Source organism: Pseudopodoces humilis, chromosome 1 (assembly GCF_049639895.1).
Source record: "Pseudopodoces humilis isolate 2021_Gansu_Grassland_sample_001 chromosome 1, ASM4963989v1, whole genome shotgun sequence".
Lineage (NCBI taxonomy): Eukaryota > Metazoa > Chordata > Aves > Passeriformes > Paridae > Pseudopodoces > Pseudopodoces humilis.
Genome location: NC_142200.1, coordinates 92295169 through 92320687, shown reverse-complemented (window position 1 = coordinate 92320687; position 25519 = coordinate 92295169). Strand labels below are relative to the sequence as shown.

General features: G+C 40.5%; 1 protein-coding gene across 1 annotated transcript in view; it reads right to left on the bottom strand.

Moving 5' to 3' along the window:
• LOC106628294 (uncharacterized) overlaps nt 1–24963 on the bottom strand; it is a 252588-nt gene extending 227625 nt beyond the window's left edge. The window contains exons 1-2 of the transcript XR_001331615.2: nt 24878–24963; nt 21559–21859 (exon numbers count right to left, since the gene is read on the bottom strand). The gene's annotated coding sequence lies outside the window, so the exon portion shown is untranslated. The remainder of the gene's footprint in view (nt 1–21558; nt 21860–24877) is intronic.
• Between the last annotated feature and the right edge of the window lie 556 nt (nt 24964–25519).

Sequence of the window (25519 nt, the reverse complement as noted above, 5' to 3'; positions counted from 1 at the left end):
ATAATAAATTTTGCTTTTTTCTCTAAATAAAAGTGTAAGTATTGATTTTACAGCATTTATTTCCTTGTTCACAGAATCAACTGTTGTGATTTTATGAGTGCATTTGGGTATTTAAAAGAAACAGGAAGAAATGAAACCTACCCAACCATTCTGTACAAAAATCACAAAGATCTTAGAACCAACAATTCCTCATCCTGTTTCTTTGCTTAACATTTATTCCTACCCTTATAACAATTTAGACTTTTTGCTTTTTAAACATGGAAATATTTTCCTAAAGTGGCAGCAATTGAAACAACACTGCCATTTCTCTGTTTTTGTACAGACAAACCAAAACCACTCAAACACAAAGCTAGTGTAAGTAACAAAAACACAGAGTAGCTGTATTTACACGCTGCACAAGGTGAAGCCAGAATAGATAAGCCACTCCACCCATATCTCCATGACAGCACAAACACATTTAATATCCTGACTTCACTCATAGCACCTCAATCCTCCACCGAGACCATTTGCACTACAGACAGCTGTATGATCTGTACGTGTCCTTTATTTGTCTGCAGACATGGCAAAGCCAGGCTCCCAGTAACTCCATCACAAAACAAATTCCAAAGGCCTGTGGCCAGCAGGCCGGAAGGCAACAAGGGAAGGTTTCACCTGCTCTCTGCAGGATTTGCATTTCAAGGTCTGCACAAATAAAAACCACCAGGTCGACAAAATGAGAAGCATGCTCGTTTTCCAGGTCCTACAGCTCACGTTTCAGCAAGGAAACAGGTGATGTGGAACTGGGATCCGCTCTTCTCCAGCCCACACAGGCAGCAGCCTGCCTTTAATCTCCCCCAGAGGAGCCCCTCGCTAAGCTCCTCACGGGCCGTGGGACACAGCACAGCTGCCAAGGACAGCACAGACACCGCACAAAGAGCTGACAGCTCCTCCCAGCCCCACCGCCACCCCAGAGCAGAGCAGAGCCTGGCACAGGCCAGCCTGGAGGGCAGCAGCAGCTTTAAGGACTCGTGTGCTCCGCAGGGGGACAGCCCTCAGGGGCATCCCACTGCCTCCTGCAGCAGCCTGGCACCTCCTCTCCCTCACCAGCGCCAAGCAAAACTGGCTCCAAAGCAGCGAGGAGATCCTCCAGTTGTACCACGACTCAAAGCATCACACCGGACTTCTAAAAACAAAACAAGGCCCCTCCTTTTATGGCAGAGTGGGAGGTGACAGCAGGATTACTGTGGCATTTGGAAAACATACAAAAGAGATGTTTTTAAGAAAATAATTAATTCCTCCTTCAAATGATAAGCTAAAACATTTTGTCACCTTCTAGAGAGGAATTTTTTACATTGCACAAGAACTCAAGATTTTTTCCATTGCAACAATAAATGAAGACCATTGCATTTAGAAGCTGTTTCTTAGTTTGGGCTAGGTAAGTTTGCTAGGCCACACTTGGAACCAGGAGTCTGACCTATCTTATAAACAGCTCTAATGACCTCTATTACATATTTTACATATTACAAAAAATTACATATTTTTACCTGAAGCAAGTTAATACATTTCTAAATTCTCCGGAAATACATTTTTTTAACCTGAGTGATATACCAGAGGATCTATTTTATCCTTCATACATATCAAAGAACGATCTCAGTTTTAAGTGCCAGATCCAGCTGTAGAGATGTAAACTTAATTACACCATGTCACAATTTCTAATCTCAGACATTCGTCAACATGTAAAGGTTCCACCTAGATACAGACTAATGCTGGAAACAGAGGACAGATTTCATTTCAATTTAAATGGGTTTGATTGCAAAGTATATTGTTCTTCTTAGACAAGAGAAAGGAATGACAAGTAGAAATACCCTACTAGACTATTTAAGCATTAACTGTAAAGTTGAGAAATAAAGCACTGTGTGAATTCAAAAAGACAGAGTTAGTGATGAAAGTATGGCTACTTATGGAAATAGTACATGGGTTCACGTGTTAAACACACCAGTCACACGGTATGGTACACCTATCAAAAATACACTTCTGTTTTGGACTCCTTTAAAAGTGCATAGTTTTTTTAATCTTTTTTAATGTTCACACAAAGGTTTGCTGGGTATTTTTAACTGGATGGAGAAATTAATAATAATTCTTTCAAAAAATATAATTTTTTAAAAAGCACTCAACTATATCTTGGCATTTCTTCATTGAAGAGAAATTAGAAAAAAAATTTTTCTACTGATCTGTTTCTTAGGAAGCACCACCTTTCAAAATGCAGTCCTCATATCTTTGGATCCAAAAAAGACTGCTATCAACAGATTATCCTTTATTCAACACAAGCGGTATCATTCTTTAATATTCACTGAACAAGAAAAGAGCTCTTAATAAATCTGATAGCTATGCAATATTCAACTCCCATTTGATACCATGGACAAGACATGATTCATCAGACATGCTTGGTTCTACCTTCATTTCAGCATACTTAGCAGGTACTGTTTGAACAGGCAGCTCTCTGGTTTATTCCCATTTCATCCTTTCAGCATTGCTCCAGTGATCCAGCACACAGCTATCAAGTGCTGACAACTTCTCCGAAGCCCTGTCCTTCCCAGGCTCACCCTGAACGGGAGAGGGCAGCTTACAACAAAGCCATCCATCACTTCTCCCTAACAAGAATTTTGAAAGCAGCCACTTCTCTCAGGCAGGCCCTCCAACACAGCCTGGAGAATACCATTTGCTCTTGGAGCCAAGCACTGTGGAAAAAGGGCCACACACTTGGGACTTGCTTTTCCATTTTGGAATCATCAGAAAGGGGCAGGAAAAAAAAAAAAAAAAAAAAAGTAGCACAATAAACAAGTAACTAAATACCTGTGCAAATGATTCCTGGAACTCAACATATTTATTTACACAGTTTTGCAGCTCACACCGAGTACACTGGGCTCATGGAATTTGCAAAGCAGGTGTGCTGGGGTTGATGTCTGTGGGGCCACTGCAAACTCATTCGCTCAAAATAAAGGCTGCTCTACAGAGCACAAGGGGCTTGCCATTCAAAAACCTGCTTGACAGAAAGTAAACATCTGGCATGCTAATCTCAACACTGCAAAATATAACTAATTCTGAGAAGTTCATGCCAAAGTCAGTGTAGCTCCCTGCATCAGTCTTCTCAAGGCAAACACACACCACTCAACCATCATCACCTCCAGCCCTTGTAACCAGATAACCAATGTTTGGTTTTGGGGTGCAATGTGCAATAAACAGGCCCCTGCATCTCCTACAGGAAATCACCATTACTGGAACTGCACAACAGAAATCAACCAGCACTCTCTTTTTCTTTCCTAATTTCACTCTCTTTTTCTTTCCTAATTTGTTACAGCTATTCCCCAGCTATTCCCCAAGGCCTCCATGGGCAAAATAACTGATTGCTCTTTCTTTCCTGCTGTTTAGGGTTTGGAGAGATGATGCCTATTTTTATAAATGGACACACACAATTAACAAGAGTCTTAAAAAATGCCCTGTGTTGCATCTTGGAAACTACAGTTTCCATTTATAGCCAAGCAAAGTATAATTTTCATAATGCAGTGGAAACAGCCAAGAACAGGATTTCAGTTTTGCCTTACATTTCTCTTTACACATCTGCAAGCCTCTGGTGACTGGGATCAGTTTCTAACAATGCAGAGTTTCTTTTGCCACTTCTTGAAGCATGGCTAATACAAGATCAATCTGATTCCAAATTATTTTCAAAAAGTACTTCTTAATTTTTACATAAATACACCAACCTGTTAGACATAGATACTGAAGTCTAAACATTATAAATTGAAATTCACAGTTCCTGAAACTCAGGTTCACTGAACTTACAAGATAATTTGCACACACTATAATCAGATGTACCATCTCTACAAGGGAAAAGTACTTCTAGCTACAGCAATTTAACTAACTCATGCCTGCTTTGCTTACAGGGCTCAGGTTCTCCCAATACAACCATGATGCATTCTTGGGCAAGGTTTGTGTTTTAGCTCCGGGTTATGCAAGAAGAACTGCTGACTTCTTTAGCCACACCATTCCTCTGAAACCAGTTCAGAACAGCTCTGATCTTACTCTTACCTTTTTGATCCTACGTGACTTTCATACCACTTCTTCAAAAAGTTTAGCATTCAAATGTCTTTAATCAAAATACTGCCCAGAATGGAGACAGTTAAATTGGCAATAAAGGATAGAGTACACTGACTGTCTGCTTTATACCTCTCTGAAGCAGCTAGAGTGATTGAAGACCACTTAGAACAAAACAAAAAGTGTAATTTTTAGTTTTTCCTTTTCAACGAAGTCAAACACACAATCTGACTTTTTCCTTTTTTCTTTTTTTTTCAGGAATCAATAAAAAAAACACATCTGCAACTATCAGATATCACCTGGGTCTGTATGCAATTTACAAACCATACACTGAAAGCTGACACAAAAAATATTTCTAATATCTGTAATATGCATGGGAATTCTCCCTGTTCCTAATGCTTCTCCTCTCAGCTGCTACATCACTGTTTGCATTAATCCCTGAACTCTTCCCTGTCTGTCGAGTTCATATCCAGGCATGATGACAGCAGCCTCCATCTTAGTATGCTGTAGCTATACATCTTGCTCAGCTAACAAAGAAATAAGGTATTTTCATTGACTTTGGCATAGTTTTAGGACAGCACCACTAGCTGTTTCCAAATGCACATGAAGCATCTAGTTGCTTTCCTTCTCCATCCTCACGATGTTTTATCTGTATGAAAAATTTAGATGGATTTCATCAGGAGAATTATTCTACATTTTTTTCCGTGACACTCTCAGGAGCCAAAAATATATGGCTGTCAGAGAAATAACTTTTTTAGAAATAAAAATGTAGCAGAAAACATGCAAAAAAACACATACCAGTTTTCTTCTGCTACAAATACTTATCAAAATAGTAATGACTCAACAATAAGATGATTTCTTTATAATCCTTTGTTCCATCAATGTCTCTAAGTAGTAAAAAAAATTCCTTTTTATTTAGTTATACTAGATACAAAAATAAAAAAATAGTTTCTGTATTTTTAGCCAACAATGAGGACAGACTACCTCTACTCTGCAGATTCTTGTACTTGCTATCTGACTCCCAGAGGAATGAGCTCTTCCAGCTCCCCTTTGGTCTGCAGTGTCAGCTGAGACAGTTCTGGAAGGGCTAAGGCTTTTCATCTTTATTCTGACGAGTGTTTCTTTAACCTCTGAAAAATGTTATCAGCATCTTCAGTGACTACAACATTTAAGTTATAGGTGAAATTGAATAAAAAACAGCAAAACACAAATGTGGAGTGAGAGGATGACAAGGCACACCTAGTATTCCCTTTACATAGACAGCAGTGAGTCCTACCAGTAAGGAACTAAGTTTTGTGGCAGCAACAGATTATTTTAATAGATACTTTAATTCTTTGCAGCAGTCCAAAAGGAAACACAGAATGTTATTAATTATCATTCTTATGGAATGCATATGGAATACAACAAAAACAAAAACATTAAAGCTGTATCCCTACATAAAACCTCATCTCTTCTTCTGCAAGATCCTTGCTGGCAGGGTAAGGCAAGCAGGAAACAATTACCTTTAGTATTACAACAGCAGAGGAGCATTGGAAGAACAAGCTCATAGCAGGTGCAAATCAAACAAAATTAATTTCTTCACATGAAGTCCATTGTGGAATTCAGCACCACTGGGTGCAGTGAATACTACCAGACCTGATTGGTTCCAAAAGTGATGGGAGTAAAAATCCTCAGATGATGAATAACTACAAAGACACTTTCACTCAGGCAAGCTTAAGACTCACAAGCCATAAATCACTGGAAACTGTGAAAGCACAAATACGAACTCTTCCTGTTCCCACACTCCTGAAGGGCCCACAAGAGCTCAGCAAGGATCTTGAGCACAACAGCCTTGAATCAAACCACTTATACCCAATACAATAAAGCCTCTGAGCTACCAATTACATAGTAATTTTTTTTTGTGCACACTCTTGCATTTGAACATACCACAAAAAATGTTCTGATGCATTTGTTGTAACTTTTTCCATCCAAGAGACAATTACTAAGTACCATTATTTCTGCCCCCTGACTTCTTCCATCTCCTCACCAATACTGTAAAATATTTTCTTTTATAGGTGGGCAAAATATAATTTTCATATTCACACTTTCAGATCAACTGTAGGTACAAATAAGGCAAAAAATTATAGTGATATAGACAATGCAATGCCAAGCCAATGCGGATGTTCACTGGAACTGTCTGATGCAAAACACAGGGAAAGTTAGTAAGAATTGACAGCTTGCTTCTTCCAGGTACTAAAATTGTGGATTTCATTCACAGCAAACAAGAGACCTTCAAGGATTCCAGTTCCAACAATGATATTACAAAAGGAAAGGAATGGTGGGGCTGGGGGGGAGGTGAAAAAAAAAAAATTTAACCAAAACATTAAAACAAACAAAAGAGCCCAACCAAACAAAACTACACACATACCAACTAAACAACAAAGCCCAAAACAACAAAACATAGCACATGCAACAATGAAATCCTGATCACAGAGCACACAAGTTGGAACTTACCAGAGTACCCGAATTGAAACTAAAACTCCTGGTATAATGATTAAACAGCTTCCACATAAAAATGATAGACAGTCCTCCCCTGTGTATTACCTCTTACAACAAAATTATCAGAAATTATAGGAAAAAAAAAAAAATCAAATTCCCACCACACTGGCAAGAAAGAAAAATCTCAGAGAGGGATGTAAAATTCTCAGCTCAGATACTCTATAGAGACAGATCCCCACATGATATTCCCATTCCAGTTGGTACAACTGGTGCAGAGGGAAGGGGGATCCTTCACGGGACTTCAGTGTCCGGCATTTCAGAAGCATCACTAAGTCCAGAGGAAAAAAGGGTCCAACTAGAGAAGCAATACAGGAAAGCCCTAGGCAATGCTGAAAGCAAAGCAAATATTTTTACCCTCCCACAATGCACCCAGGGAGAGGACACCTGTTTCTCAAAGCCGTGAAGAAACAGCTACGTCCATTGGAATCCAGCCAGGGATAGGTGCCATCAATTGAGCATGTTTCAAATGAATCACAACTTTATCACAAGGATCATAATCCCATGGGGTGATGTGTCCACGTTTAACCATTTCCTAACATGGCCTTCCTCTCCTGTGGTAATGCCTCACTCCTCCAGTGCGCAGCCTAAGTCCCACCACAGAGAGACTTTGAGCCAAAGCTTCCCCCAGCACCATTCACTTTTTAGGATAAGTTTACGCTCAGAAATATTAAAATACATTGTGTTAGAGTTAATGCATACAGATCTGGTCCAGATAACCTCAAGCAACTAATCAAGTAACCTGCAGTATCACAGCACTCATCAGGGGTATTGCCAGATGCTGAGAAGAGCTTATGATGGGGTTACCTGGGATTATCCCATCAAAGTTCTTAGGAAAATGAGATACACTGACCAACCCTCAATTGGATTAAACTGCTGTGGAGGGGTCTGTTTTTCAAAATTCACTCCAAAACAAAAAAAAGAAAACAAAAAAAAACCCAAAAAAAAAATCAAACACACCCCCCCCCAGTACTTTCAAAACCAAGAACAGAGCAAGAATATCTGCTCCCCCTGCCCCTCTTCAACATAGTCAGAGGTGAGGTCCAAAAGATATTAAAAAATACTAAAATTGGTCCCAAGAAGAACAGTTTCATGCAGATGATACCCTCGTCCTGCTCTCCAGTCCTCAAAGGTCAATACGCAAATTTTAAGAATTCTTTGAAAACTTTGGGCACTCACCCAAATGTGTGAATTTACTGGAACAAATCCCAGACATTAAGATTAATTGAGTGCTCATAAATCAGAACTTGCTTACTCACTGCAGTTTCTAGTGACAGTTACAAGCTTTAAAACATCTAAGAATTCTAATCCCCAAAGATTACAGGCAGTAGTTAAACCTGGACCAAATCAGTCACAAATCACTAACGACTTGGGAAGTGGAAAGTGCACAGACACTCCCTAAACCATTGTTTTGTCTTGACAAAAACAAGAAAACTGCACCTACTGCACAAATAAATGGTTCCACTCCAGAGAACCCCAGGCCTGATATTCCACTATTATTTTTGGAATGCCAGGTTTCTGTTCAGCTTTTAGATGAGAAATGGGAACACAATTACTTTAAGAGAGACAAAAAGGCTTAGTAAAGCAGCAACACACTATTTCTGTAGTAAATTAAGCCACATAGCATAAGCTAACTGCAGACAAAATCCAGCGACTGAGAAAGGTATTTTCGTACCTTCTACACATAGCTCTCTGCACCGGATTCTTTACCAAAAGAATCCAAATCCTCCCTCATACACACAGGAAGTTAGGTAAGTGCCTGATGTCACATACTGAAATGATCACATTCTTTATCTCCCAGGAGATGCCCCAGTATGGTAAAATCGAGGTGCAAATGAGCAGAAACAGAGCTCAGAGGTATTATCAGAGATAATACAATAATAGAAAACCAGCTGCAAGGCAACACACCTTAAGCTGAGAAACCAAAAACACAGAACCATGTGTTCTCCTCATATATGAAAACAATTTATCTAATCTGACTTCAATACTGACACCTCTCCAACACATTTACTTCATGTATTCAATATAAATCAAAATAATCCCATTTTTTTCTCCTAAACAGCAAAACAACTTAAAAATCTAGAGGATACTATAATTTCCTGAGCTAAGCAGCTACTTCATAATGAGAACTTCTCATAACCTTCAGAAATGCAGCACAAGTCTAACGAAGGAAGAATGGAAAACTGGCAAAATATTTAACAGCTAAAGCAAAATGAGCAATAATGAAAAACTAAAAAGAAGACTGTACTCAGCCTCCAGTTGCCTTTCTACCAATAAAATCCTGCCAATAAAATTATTTTTAGGGTGCTCAGAGGTGTCAAAGAATTTTTAGTACATCTAAGCACTCCCCAATGATCAGAGGCAAGAGAAAACAAGAGCACATATATTGCTACAAGTTTTTGGGATTACATGAAAATCAAAGTTAATTATATCCTTGTAGCTTCACTTGTTCTTTAAACAAGTAACCTACATCGCTGGATCTGCAGTTAGCAAACAGCCACTCATTATATAAAAAGCATGGCTGCCAGAAGCAGCTTTAGGACATGAAATTTTCCTTCAATGGAAATCAAATTCACATCTTCCCCTACATTCTGCTCTCTTATCTCCATTCCCATCAAACAAAGCAAAAAATATGACAAAAGGTTTTATAGTGCACTAGAAAATCTGTGCAAATGGAAGAAACCTAGGCAATTGACAGAAATGCCCAGAAATGCAAGCGACACTGAAACAATTTTCCAAAGCTCACTACCTAAAGAACCCTAGAGAAAATCTAAATAAAATATCAAAAGTAAACAAAACTTCTTTTAAGTTCCTTTTCCCCCACTCGCTACACTGCAAACATACACACAGCTTTTCTCCCTTTTGCTTGGGTTTCCATTTTCCTTTAGTGTCTTGATATATGCCCTTAAATCAGTACATAGGAAATAGTGTTTAATGTAACCCACGTTCTTCTAAAAATCCATCTTCTCTTAATTGTAATGTATAGAATTATTGTACGTGTCCTATGTATTGGCACTTAAATTTTGAGATTTGAAGCATGTAATAAACATAAAATGAAAGCAAATCACCAAACTTCTTTGATATAAGACATTATGCCAGAGCAAGCCAATCACCTGGTGAAGTTTAAGTGTAAGCAAACAAAGGGCATTAAAAAAAAAAAACAACATAGCTTTTCCTCTTATTTAACACACTTTTATTTTTCCACATGTTATATGACACGATCTGTAATATTTTATGCAGTCTGAGAATTCAGGAATATAAGAAACAAAACTATTTTATTTTATTATAGGGAACAACACTGATCCTCCCACTTTCAAGAAGATTCAAGTGTGACATTAAACTAGCCAACAGAAGTTGCACTAAATTGCTTCAAAGCCAGAAAAGATTCCTTTCAGCCTGACACATCTTCCTGACCCGGACTTGACAGACAGCAGTAATTTAGTAAAGTGCAAGTGTTTATTTGCACATCTTGGGTCTATTTTATAGCCCCCAAGCCACGTGATGCTTCCTATTACACCACAGAGAAGCTGCTCTGACAGAAGGCTGGTGAATCTGAGACACAGCATTATCCAAACTAGAGGTAATAACCACCTCTAGTGTAGTTTTTGCTACACCAGTACAATGACAGACTTCCACAGAGGCACAGTCAAGCCATTTCCTGCATCCACAAAAGTTGGCCAAAAATACCTTAATTATCCCCAGACCTGTTCCACTAATTAATATTTTAAAGCAAGTAGAAGATTTCAAGGTTACTGTATTCCTGCTCCAGTTATATTAAAACTTACTGCATACTTCCAGAGATGCACACAAATGGAAAAAAAAAAAAAAATCCACAAATTAAATACAATCCATATTCACAGGAATTTGCATATGGATTTCTAGTTAAAGTTATTATTAATAAGCACAGTAAGATTACCAGCATGTGCATTACTACTCTGCATGCATTAAAGATGCATCTTTGTCTCCCTTTTTCTTCTGCTTATCTACCCTGTTTAGAATGTTAAACTTCTGTGCTATGTAAATGAAAATATTTAATTATGCAAAGCAAAGTGGAAAGGTTTACATTATTATAATTGAGTTAAATTCTTTCTGCTTTAAGCTCAAATACTGAGAACATAGCTGAGCATCTGTTAAGAATTTCAAAGTCTTAAACTGCTGCTTTATAAATTTTAAGAGCTACATGTGAACAATTTGAAGCCTTTTGATGTTAATAATATTACTGTAATATATTCAGTTTTCATGGTTAAAATTAAGGGAAGTCTGAAAGCTTAATGCAAATCCAAGGTGAGAAGCAAATTCAGAAAGAAGTTGCTTGTTTGCTGCAATTTTTCAAGTCTCATGGTAACCAGAATATATAATTGCAAACAAATGAATGAACAAATGGCTAAGGAAGCTAAAATAGATCTGTCTCAGGAAAACATCACCTTTCAACACCTATGAACAACCTGTTCATAGGAAGAAGTCTCCTTTAGCAAGAGAAAACCTAATGTTGCATACACAACAGTGATGAACTCATTAAAAGGCCAGGGTGGCATACTGAAGACTGTAGTCACTTCAAAGGGATACTTGTGCTATGTCTTCACCTAACTATGCTGAGACACCCAGCAAATACACCAGTGTTATGAGCTGTAAAGCAGGATGTCAAAGAACTGTAGCTTTTTATTAACAAAATTTCATTGAATCCTCACACCACAAATAATTGCCAGATTGGACTTCTACTGGGGTACAGAAGTACAAGTAGCCCAAAGGAGCTCAAACACACATAATTAGAAAGGAGGCAGAAGAAAAAAGAACACTCCTTCTGCCAGCTCCACCTGCTGCAAAGCTGCCATTTCTCAGATCTGAAACACCAAATTTAGCAGGATACTTAAAAATACTAAAGAGAAAACCTAATCTGTTTTGATGTTCAGACTGTGAGATGCTGGAACATGCTGGCTGCTTACTTCTGTGAGTAGTGATAACCCTCTTTTCTCCAATCAACCTCACCACGTTTACTTGGCCACAAAGCTACAGTGATCTGCTGCACAGGGAAACAAACACAGTCTGCAAGGAAATACATCTGGTTCACTAATTTGGAGCTGCCCTATGAGGTTTCAGACATTCCCTTCCACATACTGGGGTGACCGGCCTTGTTCCTGTGCCATGGATGTGCTTACAACCTTTAGCAGTGGGAGAAGGTTTAAACTTTTATACATTAATATTTCAGATGCAAAGCTTTGACCATGCCTGCCCGTGCTGCTCAAGCAGAAACTCCACCAACCTTCAAGATCCAGCCTTCTCCTCACCCAGGCTTCCTCTGGCAGAGGAAGCAACAGGCATCCTCAAACACTCAACTGCTGGTTGGCATCCAGATGCTGATGGTATAAACAAACAAAGAAATGTGAGCAGCAGCTTTTGGCTAGATGTTTGATCAGACTAATTTGCTTTGCCCATCCACACCCTGGAATACCTGTACTGGTATGGTGAATACCTGTATGATAGGACTCGGTACAGGCTCATTGCTGTGTTGGCACCACCTCCTCCAAGAGGCTGGGGGATTTATTTCCAAATAAAGTATTACAGAGTCACACTAACCACTTCACAATCACAGCTGAAATTTGCTTTCCACTACAGGCCCAGTTCTAATGCTTCTCTCAGGGCAGAAATGGATGAAACTACTTAGCTAATTACAAGCCTGCATACTTAGCCGTGTTGTTAATATCTAATTATGTGGGCTCTAAATATAAGCAGATTTGAGTTTTTTTTACTACTGTTTATGTATGCTTTTTTTGGGTAACCCAACACCGGACAGTTGTGGGGTTATGATGGTTAAATTGGTATAAAAGTATCTGGGCCCCAACCCCACCCACCATTTCTGCTGGGTTTCTCACTTGGCACAGGCTACACTTTATACTGACTGCATAATTTGAAGGCTCTGCCTCACTTGCTTATCCCCCACACAGCCTCCCAAGGAAAAACCTCACACCACCAAAGGCATTAAAATGCATTAAGCTGGATAACTGCAAAATGTCACGAGCCCTTACTGACTCCACGGTTTAAGTGTGGGTTTTAATAGAGGTAATATTTCTTCATTGCTAGCCAGTGCAAGATTTGTTACCTACACAATGACTCAACTATGACATCTTTTATGAGTGATATGTTAAACTAATTAACATTAACCTAGCAGAAGAATCAAGCATAAATTAGAAACCATTTCAGTTAAAGATACAGAGAGAGTTTCTAATAATTTTCCCCAAACAAAAGATGCTGGTCTTTGAAGTATGAGATTTCCTTTTAAAATTAACTGGTTCATAATTATTATTCTGCTTTTTAAAAAATATATCATTTGTACTTATTTCAACATAAAATAATAAGGCAGGTGCAGCTAGCATAGCAATTCTAAATCCAAGAACTGAAGAGCCAAGAAAGAATAAGAACCTTACAAAACCTGTAAGACACATTAAATAACCTGCTATGCTTAATGAATTGTTTGTTCCCCTTCAGACAGTAACGTCTATAGATTATGCCAGTTCTTCTATACAGCAAGTATGGCCCTACACCCAAAAGCAAGTATCAAGTGTTTATGGCAATATTCTTTAGAGTCCATACCACTCATATTTTAACACCTATTTTTGCAATAGGCATATTAAGAAAAAAAAAAACAAAACAAAAAAAAACCACCAATATATATATATATTGTCCAAGAGTGCACTCTGGCTCCCTTTAGAGCCACATTAAGTGGCTGTAACTCCCTCAAAAGCTAACTACTATCAAATATCTCTCTGACAAGTTGTTATTATATTAGATTCAACCCCCACCTCTCCACAGAGGTTCTCTTTTTGTTTTTCATAGAAGAAATTGATCTTACCTAAACAGAGCTAGAGATACCTTGTCTGACTTACTGTGTTTTGCAGTGATGGCAGTATATGATCTATAACAAGTTTTTGCCAAGAAGTTAATCCAGGCACTGACCTGAAACAACCAGGTCTTCTTCACATCTCTCCTCAGCCTTGGAGCATTCAGAAAAAAATTAAGAATAAAGACACCCGGTTCCTCTTACACAAATCATAGACATAAACCACTGCACAGGGTAGAAAACCACACAGGAATGTGTTAGATGCAAAATGGCTCCTGGCAGCTCCTGAGGTGTTTGCACAGCACTGTTCACACTAAGCAACCAGAAGCCTAAAATATACACTGCTTTAATCCAGCAACCATCACTCAGATACATCATTTCTGATACTCCAGAGCAACAAACCAGAGAGCTCCCCTCCACTTCATTTTCAGAAACAATCTACCAGACTACAGCATGTGTGCAAATCCCTATTTTTAATAATGACATTTTTTAACACCTACAATATGCTCTCCTACAAATCCTACATCGGACAACCCAACTATGCTTCACAGGACTGCACCAACACTGTAAGAAAATACTCAGGATGTATAACCCTGAGCAACAATCTCAACAAATGAATGAATTCATATTCTGCCTCTTTACTGTCTTACTCTCTCTGATCTGTCATATCTTAACATACTGCCTTTTGCAACAGAGTTCAGGAGAAAAAACCTGTTTCGACTACAGCATGCAATCCAAGGTCAAAGCAGCAGATTGATTTCTTTGCATTTGCAAATGCAAAGAAATCAATCTGGGAATGGTTCTGGTCTTCCTTTGCAAACATCCTTTCATGTGTCTCAGAGATACACTAATACATCTCCCTGCAAGAAGACCACAAGTAGCATTCCCTACATAATTTTGACAGCGCTCAAAACAATTACTACTGAAGATGTTTTAAAAAAAAAAAATAAGTAAAAATAATCACCTCTAATTATTTCAAGTATTACACTGCACATAATATAATAAAGCAATTAATTCCACAAAAATCAACATATATAGTGGGAACGTACATATATATACATTATACATACATCAAAAATTAAGCCATATTGATTACCAGTTGAACAAGCTAATTTTTTTAAGTGCTTTTGAAAGGTATATTTCAGCTATGCCTTGCTGCTCTTCAGTGGCACCTTTTAGAAGGATGAAAGGGAGCAGTGTGCAGTATGGCTGAAAGTGTTTTACAACTGATTACAGTGAATTCTTTCTACTGTCACTTTTCTATTATGTTTTTTAACTCATCAGTATATGCACACAGGATGGATGTATTTTAAGAAACAGACTGTTAAATTGGAATAGGACACGTTTCATTTTGAGTACCCAAAAATCCAAAACAAAGAAGGAAGACAGCATTGAAGACCACCAACAAAAGACAACAAGAAGCAAGGTCTGGAAAAGAATAAGACTGCTCCAAACAGAGGGGGAAAAAAATCACTTTTCTCCTTCATGAAGCTGCCTCAGGCACATCTTTTGTTCTGGACTCCATGGTATGCACTTATACACATTTATATCTAAAATATAAACAAGTAATGTATGTGTATACACACATAGGTACTGTGGTGTCTGATTTGCTTTTCCAAAAACTCCAGACATCAGTATCACCACTGAAGTCAACAGCAACTATTATTTGGCTCTATGAAAAATTGACCCGGATGATTGGATTTAAACGCAACCGCTCAAACTGATGGCTAGACAGGGAAAAAATGTGCTCTGGATTACCTAAATTGACTGATGAAAATATTTCAGGTATTAATTTTGAGCTACTACACACAATGAGGAAGATGCTAATTATGAGTTTTATTAAATAAGGCATTTAAAATAAACTAGTATCAAATTAATCTTCCATCTAGACGCATTGTGTGGTCCAAGACCAATCTCAGTGGACATTAAGCAAATTGCTAATTTGTTTCTTTGGGAAGAGGGAGCAACTTCTCTTATTGCTGCCTTTAAAACTTCCTTTTCAGTCCTGTTACTAGGTGAACGGCTGTCAGGAACACACACCAGGCTATAGACCTCTTCCTGCACTGCCCAGGCACTGGAATTCCTGCAGGGGATATATATCAAACCCTGCCATGATCTCAGACACAGATTGCAACTGCATGCAAAAGGAAAGCTGTAAAGACACATAATGCATAGAATTAAGGCTACAAAAATAATGTATACAAATCCTGAAGCTGAGAGGCAACTGCGTGATAAAGAACAAGATTTTGGGTTTAGAATTACATTTCTCTCATTCCCTCTTTTTCAAGTGTAATTTCAATAAATTAAAAAAAAAAAAGATTGAAAAATAAAAATAATGAAAAGCCAGGCACTGAAAATGCAAAATTGTGAACCTGAACCACCCTTCTTTCTAGAGCCTGATTTTCAGTGAGGAGCCATGCCTATACAAGATTCACTAGTCCAATGCAGGAGCTCAAATGAATAAAGCTACTACTAGCTACATGGCATAATAAAACTTTGAACATGGCAAAATTAAGCCCCAGGGATAGATGATGAAAAGGGTTCTATCTTATCTATCTTTTTAACAAAAAGACAAAACATCTTTTGTAAGGGCAAGAGTGCATCTCTTTCAACACTTGAAGCCCAAAGCCTTGAAACAACAGCCTCTCTACAAAGCACAACTGAGTTCATGTCTGCACACACCCCCAGGAGAGCCCAATGAAAAGCCCCCTGAGCTACCACTGGCTCAGGTCAGCTCCAGCACCAGCAGAGCTGAAGCCACATCATACCCAAGCCCAGCAGAGAAGCAACAATTGGCAGATAAAGAATAGTAGCACAATCACACAAAGTAGCTTACAGGCCTAATTTAATACCTGGCATGGCAGCACACCAGCCTGCACAAAAAACATCAAGTTGTTTAAAAACACCTCAGCATAATCTAGGGTACCTTTTTATGTACTCTGAAGCCACTACAAATTTCATTATTTTCAGAGGATAGGCACAGATCAATACTGGTATCAACCAAAAAACAATTTTCAAATTGAGAAGCCACACAAAGTTTCATCTCCAAGATATTCTGAAAACAACTCCTGAACAATTTGCCTAAATCGTTGCCTTGAACAGTGTTGCAAAGAGAAACAGAAGATAGTAAATTGTATCCTCAATTGAAGGTTGCACTGATTTGGGGTGCTTTGTTTCCTTTCACAGTGGAATTTTATGGCTCACCAAAAAGCCAATATGGCTGATGTCTGAGCTATTTATAACTTATGCCACAGCCATTTAAAGATTTCACTCCATTTTCCGATTAGAAATGCTCTGATGGCACAGGCGTCCTGACATGTAAATTATGACAAACAGCTTCTCATCCATTCCCACAAAATCCACGTCTCCTTTCTTTATCCCATCCATCACTAGCAACTAGCCCATGTTTTCAAAACGTCTCACCACTTCCTTTTCTTACCAATCATCACTGGCTCACAACCAAGCCAGACTCCATCCTTATCAGCCCAGAGTATCCACTCCCACTGCCCACTTATTAATGTTATGGCAATCACATGCCTCCTCCTTTCATACCCAGCCTCCTCCCATGCCTGCAAGAAATTCCATGAAAACATTCATGATTCCACTTCAGCACTCTCTCTTATCTCTGGCAGGGAAGTAATGCTGGCACCGAGAGCAACACCACACTCATCACCTCATGTGGAACTTAAGGCTTCAAAAACAATTTACCAAAAAATAAAAATAAAAAAAACCCACAGGAAAGTGACAGGAAAATTTATACTGGATCCTTTGGAACCTTTAAGATGTATCAAAATGCAGTTTATTTCATAGAGTTGCAACATTTTTCTTAAATAGAAGGACTGTAGCTTTAGTTTACAAGTGTAAAGAAATTAAATCACTTTTCAGTTTTTAGCAGTAGTAGACACATCTGGATTAGGTAGGAGCTTTTTCTCTTCTTTGTAGAGTCAAACACAATTTCTTCTCAGTAATCTACAATATTCATGGATTTAAATACAGAATCTATATTTGTAGTAGTCTCATAACCTTTTGGGGGAAGTACCGTCCCTGTCCTCGAAGGCCAGAACTAATTTTGTGTTAAAATATTCCGAGTCCCCCGAGCTTATCCATTTCCCCCTTCAAAACCCAAACACATCTATGCATTTCAATCAAGAAAAGGTCAAGACATCAAGCACAATATGACCCTACCTCAGGCTTCACAAATAGTTTGCAATAAATTTCATGTTATGACAATGCAAGGAAAAAAAAAATAAAAGAATAAAAGCAGAATCCATTAGTGACTTGGAAAGCTTCTTGCTACATAAAATAAATCCAATCAAGAAACAGAAAACTATTCCAGACACCATATGACTCTGTCTTGACATTACTGAGAGCACTTTATAGAAAAATCAGGTCACATATAGGAAGCTTTGTTTTCTTTAAAAGTCTTCATGCAATTATTTCTCAATCATAACTGCAATATAAGGTGTGGGGGATTGTGATTTGTGTAAATCCACACTCAGATTTCAAGTGGAAGCTCTCTCTTTCCAGCCTTGGTTGACTTCCTTGTACCTCCCATAAAAATTTGCTCTGACAAGAAAAGCAACAAACTGTACTCCAGTGGTTATATTCCCTCTGTAAGAATACTGTACCTGAAGTTGCATAATAAGGTGACAAACCAGTGAAAGGAGAAAAATAAAGAAAACATCATATTTGCAATTACTAATTCTATAATAAGTTCTATAGTAAGCACTTGACATTCAACCAGCCTTAAGCAAAATAAGGAGCGGAAAAAAAATCGGGCACAATTATCAATAGCATTTTCTGTGGAACCAAAGATACAAAGACAACTCCATTCTAGTAACATGCCCTGACCTACAGCTTCCATCTTGCTTCTCAGTGAAGATCATGAAGTGGCTGTTTATCATGCCAGCCTCTTCATAGTTACCAATACCCTTTGGACTGCTCAGGAGCCCTTCCAGGGACTAACAATCCTATGTCCAAAAGCTGTTCCCCGAAATTTCACCCAAGAATCAAACTGTGTCCCTAAATCCTGAGGACACACTGGTGAAGCCTTCAGAGAAGAAGGCTTCTTTGTCCTTCAGTGCCAGGAGTGGGGTCTCCCAAAGGAGGGGTGAAAGCAGACCCTCAGGAAAGCATCCCTATCTGCATTTTGTATCAGGAATCATCATGGGTCTACAGAAATCTCTACCTCACCTGGGAATTCTGGAGTTCATGCATCCAGAAGATCACTTCAACCAAAGGGAAGGAACACTCAAAGAAATAAAGTCACTTATCACATTTTCCTTTCTACTCTCCTAGATGTCAATGGATAGGAAGTTACTTCACATGCCATCTCCTCTTCCACCTGAAAATATGGCAGTAACAAAACCTGCCCTGTTCTCGTCTGCCCATTCTTCACAGCGCACAACTCCAACTAGGCAACTCACCTGCCCACACACACTACACTGTAAAATTTGCACTGCTTGAAGCTGTTCAATCTCTTCCACACTCAGGCTGGGTTGGCCTGAAAGACGCTCATGCTTACTCTCACCTCAGTTACACAGAGCAAAACAGTTTCTCAAACAACCAAGAACATTGGCTAGAAGACTTCCTTAACTGAGAGCACATTTCAGAAGAGGAATCACTGTTCAAACTGTCTGGATTTGGTTTAATTTGTTTTAAGTGCAAATTCTGTTACCAGATTATAGTTCCAGGGTAGGCTTGTGAGAGGGAGTTCAGACACCCCACTCCCCAAAACCACACTACCTCGGGACACCTGCAAGGGTTTCAATCACCTTCCAGAACTGCCACAAGCAAAGCAAGCAACTGCCAAATTGCAACCAAAGACAAATCATGGAAACAACCTCTTTCCCACACTTCCCATGCCCAAAAACCCCCTCTCAAGCAACAGTGCCTCCCAACCAGCCCCTTCTGAGAGCATCAAGGTTTCTTCCTTGTAAGTTTAGCAAGTAAAGCAAGGTTTCTTCCAAGTAAGGCAGGTGGTCCCTATCACCCCTCCCAGGGCTCAGGTGCTGCTCCTTCCCCACAGCTCTCAGCCTTCACCCAACCCCTGCTGCATCTGCCCCTTTGCAGGGACTTCTCCCAGGAGAAAGGGATGGGAACATTCCAGCCAGGGCCCCTGCAAGCATTTCCCCCATCTCTCTGCATGCCACAAAAAGGTCTCCCCTCCTACCAGCCCAGCACACCTCCCAGCTGGGAATTACCACACCGAACACTTTCTATCTGGCCCTGCTTTTTCTCTCTCTGCAGATCTCATCTCCAAATAGGAGAATGATTCTTTGAGTTTTACTGGAAATAGTCCAAAGAAATTTGAAGATGGATAAGTTGTAAATCTTAACAGTTTGTCACCAAGTTATTAATGTTTGAAATGTTCCAAGTACAAACAAATGCTAACACATCTAATAATTTGTCTATTATATCCAGAATCTTATGGCAATGATGAAATCTACACAATCTACACAAACTCTCAGATTAAGCTAAGGAGTAGTTTCTATATCTTATTAATTATAAATAAAAATTCCCCTCAGTTTTCAGTGCTTATGAAGATGAAAAGCTTTCATGCAGATAAATGAAGTGTACCTCTATGTTCAATTTAGTTTTTCTAAAGAGTGGCAAGTACCTGAGAAGAAACTCAACTTGAACAAAATCTTCACAGAAACAAAAAAGGATTGCAGTTTTGATTTTCTTTAAATAGAGAAAAATAGTAACTGGGCTTCTTTTCCAAGATGATACTAGATAGCAGTTCTAAATATTTTCATCTACACAAACCATTTATTATCCTTCGTTTTCTCCTTCCACAAACAGCCCAAACTTTCCATTTCTGAGACTTCAAATTAAAGACTTTCATATGGCTAGCTTCAGTCATGCAAAATTCAAAAATAGTATAAATGCAGAACAATATTAAGACCATAAATCTAAATGTACATTAATTGCATCCAGTAGGCAACAAAAAGCTTAATAATTGAGAAAATTAAGAGTAGGTATTTATTAAAGCACAGTCAGAACCAGGAAATTAGAACTGTATTCCTTCTTGTATCTCTGTTTACAACAGGAAAGGATCACAAGTGATTATTCGTTCAGATTTCTGTTTTCCTCTAAAGTAGGCCAGCCAGCTCAGCACTTTTCTTAAGATTATGAATACTTGTCTGCCCTACATATGGTTTAGGCTGAAACCAATCAGTTGAGCTGAAACATGCAGCAAAACCAACTATTTTCATATCATTGATTTTCAGCTATAATGAAGAAGTGCACAGAACAGGTATAAAAGGATCAGATTTTAAATACTTTTAAAATTTGCTTTGCTGTTAGCACTTAGTTCACTAAGGAGCTCACTGATTTCCTCGCTACTGGATTAACACTTTATCTAGATTCAAGAATAATTTGTTACTCATTAATAACTCTTTAACCACTTATTTTCTCTGCTAGTTTCCAGTTCATTTTTGTACATTGATTACCTCATTCAGTAAGAAAACTGAGTGCTGAACTGCATCCAGTAGACTTTCACATTACTAGGACATTCAGGATGCCAAGCACACTCTGCAAGAAGCCTTACATCAAAACTTTGAAAACATATGAAACAAAAGAATTCCTTAAAATTTTAACTGAAATACTTTTGTTTGCTCTTTCTCCCCCACACAAGCCATCCTTAAGATTTTTGTGGCTATTTGGAGGAAGAGAGGTTAAATTATAGAAGTTTACTAGCTTGAGTTCAAAGTAGAAAACAGTAATGTCTTCAAACAAACTGGACTATTTGGAAGATCAGAACTGAAGAAAGTGCTTTGCTTAAATTGTTTTTAACTTATTTTTCTTAAAAGTTATGTCGTCTCATTTTCTAGAGCTTCTAAGCACTTATAGACTCTATGGAATCATTACCTTCAAAATATAAGTTCATTATGGAAAAATCAAAACTTTCATATTTGGGTTTTCCTTTTCGATTTAAGATTACAACATTTCTGTTAGATTAACAGCACTCAAAACTCTTAACAGGTATCAGTAGCAAGGCAAAACAAAAAAATAAATAAATAGAAGACTACAAAGCAAGTTTGTTTAAAACAAAGACAGTGCACTTTGCATTTTGATGTATGAGACAGTATTTTTGCACCAGGGGAGAAGCATACCTTTCATCAGCTGCAGAACCTTGATGTCAGATGGCAGTATAATCCAAATGGGTCTCAGCAGCATGTTCCACAATATCCACAAGTTTCAGCATGGGACTCTTCACCCAGGAAACCATTAACCATAACCATGGATCCAAACAGCTAAAACGTTAAGCAGCTGTAAGTTCCAGCTTGAACCATGTTAAGCAGGTCTGAGGAATCCCAAACTGTATTCCACCATTTGAAGGGTAATGCAATATGGCATCCATCAGAGACTGATGTTCTGGCAACCATCCCATTTTCCCAACAATCATGTTGTGACCTGTTTGAATACGAGGAAGAAGTGTTAGCTCAGCACAGTAACTGCCACACCACTGGTGGACTAACACGCAAATATAAAGTTAAAGTTCTTTTGAATAATTTCAAACACAAATTTCTTCATAGATTTAGACACATCCTAAACTCAAACCCTGGTGATGGTGCTTTGCTTTAAAAACATTGCAGGGCTGGAGTGTAACAGAAGAAGGTATAAGAAAAAGGCTTTCATATATCTCTACAGATTGCACAGTCTTACCTTCCAGAAAACACTGAACTGACAGGGGAAAAAAAGGTATTACAAAGGCTCTCCATCTGCCCTGGCAGGTATTTAAAAACTAATGAAAACAGTAAGTCAATAAAAAAAAAACAAGTAGCAAAAATAAAATTCATCAACCCTTTTGAGGGAAGTGTATGTGATCTCTGTCTCCTCCTTCCTTTGTTGTAGGTCTCCCCACAGCACCTCCACCAGCAGATGTGCTGCTTCAGTTGGGACCGAAACTATGAGTACCACTGGTGACATTTGGCCCAGGAAGAAGCCAAAGTAGCCAAACCTGCATCAGTCTACTCTGGTAGTCCCCCTGTGCAATTCCTTCAGAGATGCAAAATGCAAATTTAACTTAGGTTGGAAAGGGGACTATGAGAAATGGAGAGAAAAGTCTGAGTGCTCTGCACAGGAGGAAAGAATGATGTGAAGAGCAGCATCAGGCCTGCAAAGATGGAGTGGGGGAAAGGGAAAAGAACAAAGTTCCACACCAAGGACAACTGAGAGGAACTAGAAGAAGCTTTTATAGACTGGAAAATGCGCAGAGATGAAGATAAGAAAAAAGGAGAAAGTGAACATTGGTGAACAAGAATCACTGCTAGAAGCTCTGTCTGTGTAACTGGGTAATATGGATGTAGGGCAGTCCACAGATAAGTAAGTTTAGGAGAGAACAAGAAGAAGCTTTATGTTTGCTTCACATCAGGAGAAACGAGTGTTTCTACGCATGGAGAAAAGGAGGTATCTTGGCAAATGGAGTTTTTCATGAGACATGCAAGCAAGCATAAATATAGAAGAGTAGGTGGGAAAAGATTAAGGAGGATGAATAGCAATAAAAAGGGAAAAAGTATATTTCAGAAATTCTGAAATGGGTAGCTCTAAGGAGAGAAGAGGACAATTAGTAAACTGGGACAGGAAAACACAAGAAAGTAGAGGACTAGGATAAAAAAAGAGAAAAGTGGACAGTTATTACATAGCACACAAAAAGAGGATGGGGAAACAGTAAGATACCAAATTGATCAAGATAATTAAGAAAAGTGCAAAGAGCGGACAAGTAAGTTTTCTGGAGTTGCGATGCTTGCTCTAGACAGCATGAACCAAAAAGAATGGAACAAAACCCAAGGCAACTATTGCGTTTCCAAAGGGACGAAGGGAATTGCACTGAAGCCCAGCCGAGGAAGGGCCATCCTGGACTGACCCTTCCCACTCTCCCCTTCTCTACGATCAGTGCATTTGGAAGAACAAAGTTCTCCCTCTGGTCCGTCCCTCTTCTCCGAAAATTGTCCCTCGGCACTTCTGCGCACCTTGGTTCCCTGGAATGGTCCCGCAGGAGCAACGCGTTACCCTCTGTGGTGTCTCTGGCCCCGCCACCCAAGCTGGCACACGGCGGAGCCCCCTCCTTGCCCCTGCCCAGCCCCACGGCCTTCACTAGCCCCCCACTCTCTGGCCAGGGCCGCCAGGACTCCCTACAATCCCAGCAAGTTTTCTCCGTCTTCAGCTTTTCTCTGTCTCAACTCGTCAAAACACAGCCCGATCCAGAAAGCCCTCCGAGTCCACTTCCCTCTCCTCAAAAGGAAAAAAAAAAAAAAAAAAGAAAAAGAAAAAGAAAAAAAAAAAAAGAAAGAAAAAGAAAAGAAAAATACAAAAAAGTTAAACGTCTAAAATAAAACAATGCAGGCACAAGAAGGAGGCAAGACCCCCCCGAGCAGTGCCCCCCAGCCCGCATTACGGGAGTTCGGGCGGAATGACTGCCTTACCCTCCGCAAAAATACCTGCATGTGCTCCCAAAAGTACAAAGAAGAGGCTGGGCTGGCCCGCAGCCGCCTCCGCTGCGCTCCCAGAGCCGGGCGCGGATGGCAGGGCGGAGGGGGGGGCGACGAGGGAGCCGGGAAAGAACAATAAACCCCAAGTCCAAACGTACCTTCTCCTTTCTCTAAACTGTGAAACCAGATTTCCTTAGAAACCTACGGCGAGGCTCTTTGCTTTTAAGCTGCGGGAGAGCTCGAAGAAAGTTGAGTAAATCTCTTCGGATAAAGTTGCCGAAGATGAGTTAACCCGGGAGAGGCGACGGAGAGATGGAGAGTTCATCCGAGTTTCTCCTTTTGTTCAAGTTGCCCGAGCAGACAAAGAGCCGGCAGCGGCGGCAGGTCCCCCGCGCCCCTGCTCCCCCCGCGGTCCGGGCGCCGCCGGGGTCCCGTACTGCCCTCGCCCCCCGCCTCCTCCCACCACCGCAACTTTCCGTCTGCTCCATCCCTCCTCAGCCCCGACCCCGGCTCCGGAGCAAAACTTCCCTCGAACTGAACCTCCCAGAAAAAGAAAACAATTTAATTCAAGGCGGGGGAGTGGGGGGTGGAAAGGGAGAGAACCATCTCTCAAATCATTATTTCCGGTAGATGCACCTCTTTGTTTGGATTCCCCGACTGTCAGTGAGGACAAGTCTCTTGGGATCTGCTTTCGGACAGTTTGATCTGCCGGAATGAGACAGGCAAACGCAGGACATAAAGAAAAATAACTTTAGAAGAAAGAAAAGGGGGGCGGGGGGGAGTAAATAGAAAACAATATAAAACTCCGGAGTTGCGAAACGAACCCGTTTTTCATGGACACGGGAAGTACATAAATAAACAGCTGAAGGGGAATTTCGGAAAACTGTTGGTTCTCCTCCCCCTCCCCTTCGCACTTTTCCAGAGAACGTAACAAAAAGAGCCCCCCGAAACCTCCTGGCCGCGGCTCCGTGCCGCCGCCGCCAGCTCCTGGCATCCCTACCTGTTGCGTAGAGCGCAAAGATGGGGCCCACCGCATCCGTCCCAAAGAAACCAAAAGGGAAGGAGGGGACTGCCCGCACCCCACGGCCCCTCCACCTGCCCTCCGCAGCCCCTACGGGGACACCCGACACGGGCGTCTCCGGCAGCCCCGGCGCGGCCCCGGCGGAACGCGCGGGCGCCCGCGCCCTGCCCGCCCCCGGCCCCGCGGGCGGCCGTCGGGGCGCCCGGGTCCCCGCCGAAAGTTTGGCGGGGCGGGGCCGGGGTGCGCTGCGGCCTCGCACGGAGACAAAAGGAGCGCGGAGCAGCGCTGCAGCTCACCTTGGAGGGACAGAGCGAGGCTGAAGGGACACCTTCCGCCTCAGTCCTCCTCCTCCTCCTTCCCGTGCCCCCGGCCCTGTGGCGACGGCGGGGCCGTGGGACATGCTCATGCTGGGGACCGGGCACGATCACCTGGCTCAGCCCCGCCAAGGGTCCGCGCCCCGACGCTAAACAAAAGCGGTGGGCAGCGGCCCTGCCGCCCGCTCCCCGCCCGCCCCCGCTGTCCCAAACTCTTTGGTGCCCAGCTAGCATCCCAGCGGGCCGGCACCGCGCTCGGGAAGGACGGAGAAGCTCGGCGGTGCGCCCGGAGCGGGACCCCCACGTC